Genomic DNA, 10651 nt, shown 5'->3' on the forward strand with positions numbered 1-10651 from the left:
TTCAATGTTGTCACATCGAAGGTTTTAATAGTTCTACGACGATATATATATTTGGATTCATTCTTAATTCAATCATAATTCATAAATCTCTGAAACATAACTTTCAAAAATATATTGATATTACTATATGCACCATACCTAATTGTGCCGAAATTACAAAGTGTTTATCAAATTTTGTTATGTATGTTAAAATAATTAAATGCACTTTACAGCAAGTATTACATAGTTAGAACGATGTGCTGTTGTACTCTGAGATTATACTGCAGTTTTTAATGGGCAAGTGAAGTGAGTATGTTATTATACCAGACTGTTAAAAACAATAAATAACATGTATAAGCGAATCATGATGTAAAATAACAGCAGGATTTTGGTTATGGCCACTACTGAAAATATCATTGTAATGGTGTGCTTATAGAGTCCAAATATATTCTGTCTGCACAAATGAAATGGTACCGATGATGAGATAATGCAAAAATCGTACGCTTCAATGTGGTCGCTTCCCTTTCCTCCACTACCTCTCTTGACAAGTTTGTAAAGAAAACATTTGAGTGTTAATTTTTTTTTTCGACCATGTCTGATCCTAATAAGATCATATGAGCCTCCACAGAGTGGAGGTTTGTTTTAACAGATTTTGTTTTTACGAGAAATGGATGTCAGCCACTTGCTCAACCTATTAGGTCCATTCTCTGACTCATACACAAATTGAAAAACAATATGGGTGTTTGCCAGACTCAGGATTCGAACCTGGGATCCACGACGCTTAAACCGCGCGGCCATCGAGTGTTAATACGCCTCGTTAACTTTATTATACTCATGGTCCCATCCCATTGATAAATAAATATTTTAAAATACACTTTTTGATGTTTTTTTTACATTGCCCTACTTTCGTATAGATTTTGAGGAACCAATTATGTACGAAAGTCGAGGACCGCCTGTATTTGAGATGTGTCGCTGAGTTTCAAAACCCGCTATAACACCTTTTTGAAATAATTGAGATATTATAATATCAATGGATTCGTTATTAAAATCTCTACATGAAAATTTTATTGTCTCTTTCAAAGTCCGCTAAGATTGACTCTCATTTATGAAATAAAATCAATGTGTCAATCAATTCACGCTATAACACTATGTGTTACATTCAAAATCCCCTATAACACAACTGACCAATAAGAAGCGAGAATCAGACGAAATGCAACATTACAGTATGCCAGTACATTTATGTTGCAAGTTGCGGTAGGAGTGCTGTTTTGTTGATTTGATATTCTTATGATTTATAGTCTTAAAATGTGTGACAAACTTATAAATATGGTTAAATCTCCAGTTAATAAAGCTAGGAAGAGGTTGAGCCAACCAAAATCTTGGAAAGTCAACGAAATACGCCGTAAACGGTAAGTTAAATTAGACATAAATGTGTAAAAATGCGCGGGTCATCATCTGAATTTCCAGTGGCGTGTAACTCAATTATGAACTGGTTAAAACTGTTCTTTTCTCTAATATATTTTTATAATTTATAATAATAAGTTTATTTTTCTGTATAAAACTCTATAAAAACCTTTTGATGGGTAAACGTTATCACCTTATCACTTATCACATATTCAGCAGTGGCAGTGTTATGTTATTTAGAATATTTTCAGTATGATTTTGTGAAGAAAACAGTTTGTTTGTCAAGCACGCCACTGTTTTAAAGAACATATTTAGCTCTACAGTAGGTATTATTCAAATGGTTGCTCTGATATTAAATTTTATACTTTTCATAACATGTGAGCACCAAACCCCATAAAACCGATTTATTGGTCAGGCCAGTGATGCCAACCTTACTATAATTATAGTACAATACTATAATTTTAATTTCGCGAAAAATGTAAAATACTATAGTTATATGCCAAAATACTATAATTTTAAAGGATTCAAGACCTAAAATGTTCCTGTACTATTTATTTTTCAGAAATACTATAATTTTTACACCTTTGTACTATAATCAGCATAGAAAAAGATGGCAACACTGGGTCAGGCACTAATGCGTGACGATAAACCATGTAAATTATTATATTTTGGAGCATTTTTCAATGGCGCCATTCACAAACCGCACTTGTATGTTATCAATGGTAGGTACTGTGAAATGTTTTATAATTTATTACACATAATAACTTAGTTACTTTATAAGTATAACAAATACCTTTCACATTCAAGGTGAATTGGTGATGCTACTGGCTCAGCGCGGTGACAGATTATTTCAAAGGCGCATACCATGACTATACCTTTGGGCTTAGACAAATAAAAACACGGCAAAAAATGATTTGTAATTCTCCAGCACCCTTTTTAGAAAAATTTCTTAGATTTTAATTTCTAACACAAAAATTTCGAAACAGGTTTTTTTAGAAACCCAATCCCTAATGGAACTGTTAAAAAATTCTCGGTGTCCACCTGAATTCCGGAGTGGTGTAGGTCATGGCTTGGGAGGGCTGACAGGGCTCTAGCCTGGGGGCCCGGGCTGTGGGGGGCCCAGCGTGTCGGGTTGACCAGATAAGTGAAATAAACACAAATCATAAATTAGCTTTAATAGTAAAAAAAATGACCATGAACATTTTCAATTATAATTGTGCAATATATTTTTTGATAATTATGTGTCGATACTCGACATCTCCATTATTAAAGTAGATGTATTAAAAATCGCCAATAATTCCAGTATGACCCATCGCCAGTACCCTTAATTTGAACTAAAACACAATTTGAAAAACGTTAATGTAGTGTGACATGTGTCACATTGCCTTTAATCTTAGCGGTAGGTAGGGGGCCCATCAAATATCCTAGCCTGAGGGCCCGTTTCAGGATGTGGGCACCATGGTGTAGGTATACCAAGTGCAATAGACAAAACGCCGATAAACGAGAAATTAGGATGTGAAGAAGAAAAAGAGCCTATGGGACTAATCTACATTATCCTCCTTGCCCCCCCCCCCCCCCCCCCAATATTAAATCCTGGGTGCGCCACTGGCGTAATGAAGTTGGGGCTAATGGCCGATTCGATTTCAATTTATATTCAATTTCCACCTTTTGGGACGGTCTTGATAAAAAAATACTGTCATTATAGGTTATATTTTTTCATTGCCTGCGGCGCTGATTATAATGCCCTATAATATAATGCCAGGCGTGAATAGTGAAAAATGCTAGATACGTAAAGAAAAATTCTAAGTTTGCAACACTGATTGCTGAGGTACGCACTTGCAATGTCTCCGAATGTCAAAACTCTGAATGATATTTTTCGGAACAATGTTCAACTCAATTCAATATGCATGGACGTCAAAGTTGTTTTCGGTTGAAACCAAATGCCGCACGTTTAAAGTTTAAATTCTAACTATGATGTTTTGTGGAAGCGAGTCAAAGCGAATAATTCGCTTTGAGTCGCTTCCACAAATCACCAGAGTGAAAAGCTTAATATTTATAATTATTATAAATATTAAACTTTTCACCGTTTTTCAGTCTTGCCGAATTTACCAATGGTTCTCTGTTCCTTCAGGATGTCCAGTGCATGATTTAGTAATTCATTTTTGTAGGCTCAATTTTCAAAATCTATATTTCCTTTGAAATAGTGGTACCTAACCAATATTCTTAGATCTAGATGGGACACCAAGTTTCACAGCTTTAAGTTTAGCACTTGCATCGACTGTGCTGATTGTGTAAATTTGACACAATATGTGCTATTATAAGCAACAGAGCTTAAAAATTAACTTAAATTGAATAAAGGTCGATATCAAAGGATATTTGGTCTACTTTTCCCTGAAATGAGGTCTTCTGATGTAGGTATTTCAAAATAATGTAATTTCGTTACTCTATTATCTTTCATAAAAGATCCACAATAAAATAATCAAGTTTACTTTGTCTTGTATCCAGATATAGCATCAACTGATAAATCAATATACCTACTTAGCTCATTTCGAATCAAAGATTCAATTTTAGCAATATTTTCGAGGAAGTGGCTAGGTATATTGACCAACTGAAAGTGAAGACTATCTTCAAATTTAGAAAATATATCTACTTTGTCAAAGTCAAAGCTCATCTAAAGTTATCCATCCCACGATAATGGAAAATAATATTCACATTGTATAATCCACCAGAAAGAATTCATCAATGTTATTAAAAAAAAAAACATTTTAAAGTATCATCGCGGCGTATTTATTTATATTATGCTTTCATACACACTTTACACAAAAAGCTATTTAATAGCTTGCTATATGCAAGATTCATTTACAAGAGTTCAATGTTGGATAATCATAGTCAAGGTTCGCTTGCGTTTTTCAGTGGGTAAGTATATTAATCATTTATTTTAATAATGTCCATAGTGACCAGTGTGTGGTATTGCGTGGATTGTTGGTCCGGTCTTCTTGACGACGGCGTTGAAGCCATTGACATCATTAGCGTTATAGTCCATGACGCGACCTGAACCGTCCGGCTCCACCAAGGAGTACTGGCCTGAAAAAAAACATTTAATATTATTATAACGTATTGGTATTTGACAACAGGATGGTGATCATGCGAGCCATATATTGCTACATTAGTTATATTACTGTTAAAATAATATTGGTGAAATTATAAAATCTGTTGATAAGTGTGTTTTTCGTTCATTATTTCATTTAAAATTTGAAGCAAACATATTCATAATTTTAATTAGATAGATAATAATATAGTGTAAAGTTGGATAAAACCTATGCAATCACGTCGGGGTCACCATGTATCGGGGGGTGTTTGGAATTGTCACCTTATCCCTGTTATATGCAGACGGTTGCGTTTGGATATGTGATGTGATATTATATCGTTTATCTATGAAGCACAGCTCTAATAATTGACAACTACTGGTAGCATTGACGTCTCGTTATTGTCTATGCTCTAAAAATGACCATTGACAATAACATGTCAGTAGTTGTAGGAGTTGTAGGTTGTAGAGTTGGATTACACCTCTACAATAGATTGTTACTAATTATTACGTAAATACAGGACATTTACGTAAGTGTCCCGACCGACGTTATTCTGTCTCGTACATACGGGACCTTCGGCCATCCTAGTTGCATATGACGTATACTATTATGTATTCGGAAGGTATGAAGATCATGGTTTGAAATATTGTCTTATAATCAATCATTCTTAAATAGTCTGCTACATCCTAATTCCTGACCATGACTTCCTACCAAGACATAGTAATATTACGCCCTGTATTGGAGTAGGAATATTAAATATTTTCTTCCATCAGTCTACATTTAGAAATTAGATCACTAGTTTGTTATCGTCATGATAATAATATAATATATTTGTTTGTACCTTTGACAACGTCACCATCTCTGACTTCTTGTTGAGATTTCACATCTCCAGTGTGACCGTCTTTTACTCCATAATTATACGAGTATTTCGGATGAGTCGTTAATATAAGAAAACACGAATTAATATTAGTATTAACTCAGTGGAAAGCTTATCCATGTGACACCCCGGTAGAGTAAGTCCGGGTAGGGAGGGGAGTCGGGGCCGCACAGCCCGATCCGACCTCCGCACTCAACTCTCCGGTCGACCTGACGTTAATGACGCCCTCAGTAGCGCGCCGTCGGTCGATACGTATGAGTCACACGACCAGCTTCCACCCTTCGACTAGCTCAGCGATGTAAATTGTTCAGGGCGGTCAATCGAAGCTGGGTTTTGGGTTGGTAGAACACGTTCAGTGTAAGGTAGTCTTGACAGTTGGGTTAAGCATAGGATGCCGGGATGATAAAAGTGATGAACGCACCAATTAATCGACGCAAAGGTCAACGGCTTTTATTATTAATTATGGTTCACAAAAGTTACATACACAACACAACACACAGGACACAATTGTTAAGTTTTACACAGTTTATAAAGTTACAGGCACATTCGAGATTAAAGGTCGGTCTTAAGTTTGCAGAATATTAATTAAATTTTCACGAGTAGGTTCATTTATATTTTTATTCGCAGTGATCGCACGGCTACACTATTATTTATGGAAGAGTTATCTAAGTTAATTTCTCGATTTTTAAATTATCTACACACCTCTGGGCGCCTTGTGTCGCCAGCAAATCGCGATTCGCGTCACTTAACCGCTACAAGAAGTCGGTACGTAGTAAACACGTGTTGACTAACCGGATCGATTCCTGCCGATACAGAAATCGTTTTAAAAAAGTCGGTAAACAGCAACAAATTATATTCTTCGTGAAGTCGATTTTAAGCGGGACACGAAGTCCATCACGGATCAAAAGGCTTCGGCTTACTGCCCGGCAGCTCGCACCACTGGCTATGTCCCCTTTTCAGCCTTATCGCTGTCCCTCTCGATCTACCCCTGAACGCTCACCCCCTCTCTGTCATTCTCGCCCGTTGCAGAATGCTTGGCCTTTACTTGGGTTTTACCTTAAGGGTCATCCAAGTCACCTTTTTGCCAGGTAGTCGAGCGATTTCAGAGGAATCGAGCCCAAAAGAAACAACATTAGGTATCTTAATATTTATACGATTTAATAACTAAAATTATTGCTTTCGAGTCTCGATCATACTAATCTCGCATGACCAACCTTTATCTCCCTATCTAGCAATTTGTACATTTTTTTAGTTAATAAATATAAGTACAGAGCATTCTATTCGATCGAGCGGCGATAGACGGCTATTTGGCTTAGCGGACTATAAGAAACATGAATGTGGCATCCATAACTTCGCTCGCACTTTACCCTAAAGGGGTCCTCCATACACGTAGAAACGTGGAGGTATCACATGGATGTACAAAATAATTTAGTAAAAAAAAAATAATACAAAATTCTTGTTCAGTATTAGAACAATTATTATGCTGGTAACAGTGGTGCACCCAGGGGGGGGGGGGGCAAGGGGCCCTGGCACCCCCCAAAATGAAAATTATCAGAATGATTTTAAACATTGAAATTGAAAGCCAATAAACTATACCTTTGGGCTTAGACAAATAAAAACACGGCAAAAAATGATTTGTAATTCTCCAGCACCCTTTTTAGAAAAATTTCTTAGATTTTAATTTCTGACACAAAAATTTCGAAACAGGTTTTTTTAGAAACCCAATCCCTAATGGAACTGTTAAAAAATTCTCGGTGTCCACCTGAATTCCGGAGTGGTGTAGGTCATGGCTTGGGAGGGCTGACAGGGCTCTAGCCTGGGGGCCCGGGCTGTGGGGGGCCCGGCGTGTCGGGTTGACCAGATAAGTGAAATAAACACAAATCATAAATCAGCTTTAATAGTAAAAAAAGTCGGCTGCGGTGCTATTATACTTGACCATGAACATTTTCAATTACATAATTGTGCAAAATATTTTTTGATAATTATGTGTCGATACTCGACATCTCCATTATTAAAGTAGATGTATTAAAAATCGACAATAATTCCAGTATGACCCATCGCCAGTACCCTTAATTTGAACTAAACCACAATTTCAAATACGTTAATGTAGTGTGACATGTGTCACATTGCCTTTAATCTTAGCGGTAGGTAGGGGGCCCGCCAAATATCCTAGCCTGTGGGCCCGTTTCAGGATGTGGGGACCATGGTGTAGGTATACCGAGTGCAATAGACAAAAGTCCGATAAACGAGAAATTAGGATGTGAAGAAAATAAAGAGAGCCTATGGGACTAATCTACATTCTCCTACTTGGGCCCCCCCCAATATATCCTGGGTGTGCCACTGGATTATTTGACTTACTTATTTACATGTTATCGACTTATAAAAGATGTTATGAAAAATAATGAAGGCAAACAATTAATTTACTCAAGTAAAATATAAAATAAATGAATGAAACATGTTCGCAGTCAAATTATGAGAGTACCGCGTCACTCATATTTTTTAAAACCAATGTATATATTTTTATATTATTTTTGTGAGAACGAAAAAATATGCTATATGAGATCCCCGGGGTTCCAGCGGCTAGTTCAGGAGTCCATCGAACCCCGGATTCACAAAAAAAGAAATTCAAACGGTTGGAGTATAAATAAAACACGGTCTTTCGTGCTCGTAACGTGGTCTTCTTATATTTTACATTTTCTTTAAACGTTTACATATTTTGTTTTAACAATAAGTTTCGCAGGTCCTATCCTATCGGAAAGGGGACGCTTACTAATTACTTTTTTCTTTTTCAAACTTCGCGTACCCACGCCATTCCAGCAAAAAGGACTCTCGTGATTGGCCAAATTTTATCGCGTGATCTTTGATTCGGCGAATCACGAGCCTGACCCTGGCGCAGGCGCATCGAAATTTGGACGTTGCCGACAAGCGCGGCAAAATTTATTATATTTAAATACTTATATTTAGTCTTAAAATTATCGCTTTCATCCATCATCATTTTTACTTTTTAAATTAAAAAAATACTTACGTGGTTGAGCAAGGAATCAGATTAGATGTTTTATGAAGCCGTTTCTAGAGGTCAGGGTTACGTTTCGACTTGAGCTACTAAATGATTATTTTACACCGGGAGAAGCCCGCCTGTAACAGGGGTGTATCATATACATACAGTGTTTTTATGTAAATTGCATTGTATTTTTAATTGAATTATTTTTCTGAACAATGAAAAATTGTAACATTCTTAATAATTTTTAATTATGTCTTTATATTAAAGTTTTCCCTTAAATTTGTATTAATGTAATATAGGAACAATATGATAATATTTTTTTTTCATTTTAAACTGCTTACGCTATAACCTTTAATGCGTATTTCAAAAACCGCTATAACACTATGTAACTTACAAAAGCCGCTATAATCAAACATTTAAGTCTTTTATTTAATCACTGGAATAGAATACAATATAAATAGATATGCAAAATATTTCCAAAAATAATCCATCATTGGGCAAAAAACGAAAAATATCGATAATCCCTTTATCCATAAACTGAGAAGTTTTTATTGATTTTCTCAACAAAATGAAAAGGTGTTATAGGGGGTTTTGAAACTCAGCGACACAGATAACAAGCCCTTTAATAGGGTTTGTATGAAAATGAGTGGTTCTAGTGTTCCCTTTGTGCATAACTTTCATAACCCGTTTAGGCTTCATTTGTATAAGTAAGTACCTATGATCTTTGGATCCCATCAAAGATATTGGATCTTATCCTCTTGCGTCCTGAGGTACACATATGTGGACGTGATTTAAATATTTTTTATTAGTGATTTGAATGGATACTTGAACCGAATTTGACTACAGTGGTATAGATAATATATTTTTCTCGCTCTAGAGCAAAACACTAGCCTAAATTTTATACGAAGTGTTTTCGTATTACAATTAAGGAATAATCAACTTATAAGGATTTTATGTTGTACCCACACATAAAACGTTCCGGAAAATAAAATATCAACAAAAATACTTGTTCTTTTTATTTTACCACAGTCACATCCCTAGTACTAGTATGCCGCACTTACCCAAGTTTTTTGATTTCATTAAATATATTCTATTTCTTAATGAAATTCACATGCATGAACTATCAAAATGTTGTACTTCAAACATTCGATAATACTTATGTTGTCATATTTAGTTTATTGATAATATTTTGAGAGATAATGCAACTAGACGCTCTTACCCCAACTGGGGGGGTAAGAGCGTCTATTCGCTTTGTTACATTAAAATGTTTGAATTATGATTAACCATTAAATATTTTAATGTAATGATTACAGTGATTGAAAAAGGGATAAATTGTTTAGAAGTCAACAAAAATTTCAAAGAGATATTACAATCCGTTAAGAATCACCATCCACTTAAAGTTCATCTAATCGATTTCTATGCCGCACTTACCCTAACTCACCTTAAATTGTTATTTTGACTTTGAAGTGATGGATATTGGCACAACACAAAAATGGCGGCTAAAAAGTCAACTCCGACAAGTGCTTTTAATTAAGTATTAATATTCATTTCTATTAAAAACCAATGATGTATTTAGTTTCACAATGATTCATAGTAATATTCCGTTTATTTTAAATTATTTTTACACTTTTGTAAAATATTATAATCAGTTTCAAAATTCGGTACACACATGTGTAACCCAGGTCTAGAGTCTAACATTACCCTTGGTAAAACATTACTCACTAAAATCGGCTATTGCGGAGGGCTTGTCTAGAGCAGGGGGGGGCAAACTTTTTGGATGGAGGGCCAAATTCAAGAATTCAAAATGAGCGGCGGGCCGCAAGTAAAATACCATTTTTAGATATACACTATTTATTATCACGAAAAATAAACATCACAAAAAAATTATGGGAAGAATGTAACTGTTGTACATTTTTTTAAATTCAGGTGTTAATTTTGTAGTTGATGTTTTCAAAATGGCTTAATGGGCATCGGAGATATTTGATCGTAAAGAATTTTTATTGAGGTTCATGATCGAAAATGTTTGTTCACATATATAGGTAGATCAAAAAATAACGAACATTTTTCTTGCATAATCTTTAAGTTGATCGAATTTGTCTGAATTAAGGGCATTTTAAAATTTGGAGATTTCTTCACGACGATGCAATTCTCTTAAATCAGTGACACACTGCAGATCAATAATCTCAAGTTGTAGCTCTGGCGGTACACTAACAATATCTATTGAAAATAGATCGCGTACTATTGCTAAACAAATTTTTATCTATTGTCAATATTTTTTTTTAAAAATTACAAAAAAAATATTCG

At 35.1% G+C, this 10651-nt stretch overlaps 1 pseudogene; it reads right to left on the minus strand.

Moving 5' to 3' along the window:
• Positions 1 to 4321: 4321 nt before the first annotated feature.
• LOC147070084 (cuticle protein 8 pseudogene) lies at positions 4322 to 7404 on the minus strand (annotated as a pseudogene).
• Positions 7405 to 10651: the final 3247 nt, after the last annotated feature.

The sequence above is a fragment of the Rhyacophila brunnea genome, unplaced genomic scaffold (assembly GCF_057557595.1).
Source record: "Rhyacophila brunnea isolate RB1 unplaced genomic scaffold, BYU_Rbru_1.0 scaffold_22, whole genome shotgun sequence".
NCBI lineage: Eukaryota > Metazoa > Arthropoda > Insecta > Trichoptera > Rhyacophilidae > Rhyacophila > Rhyacophila brunnea.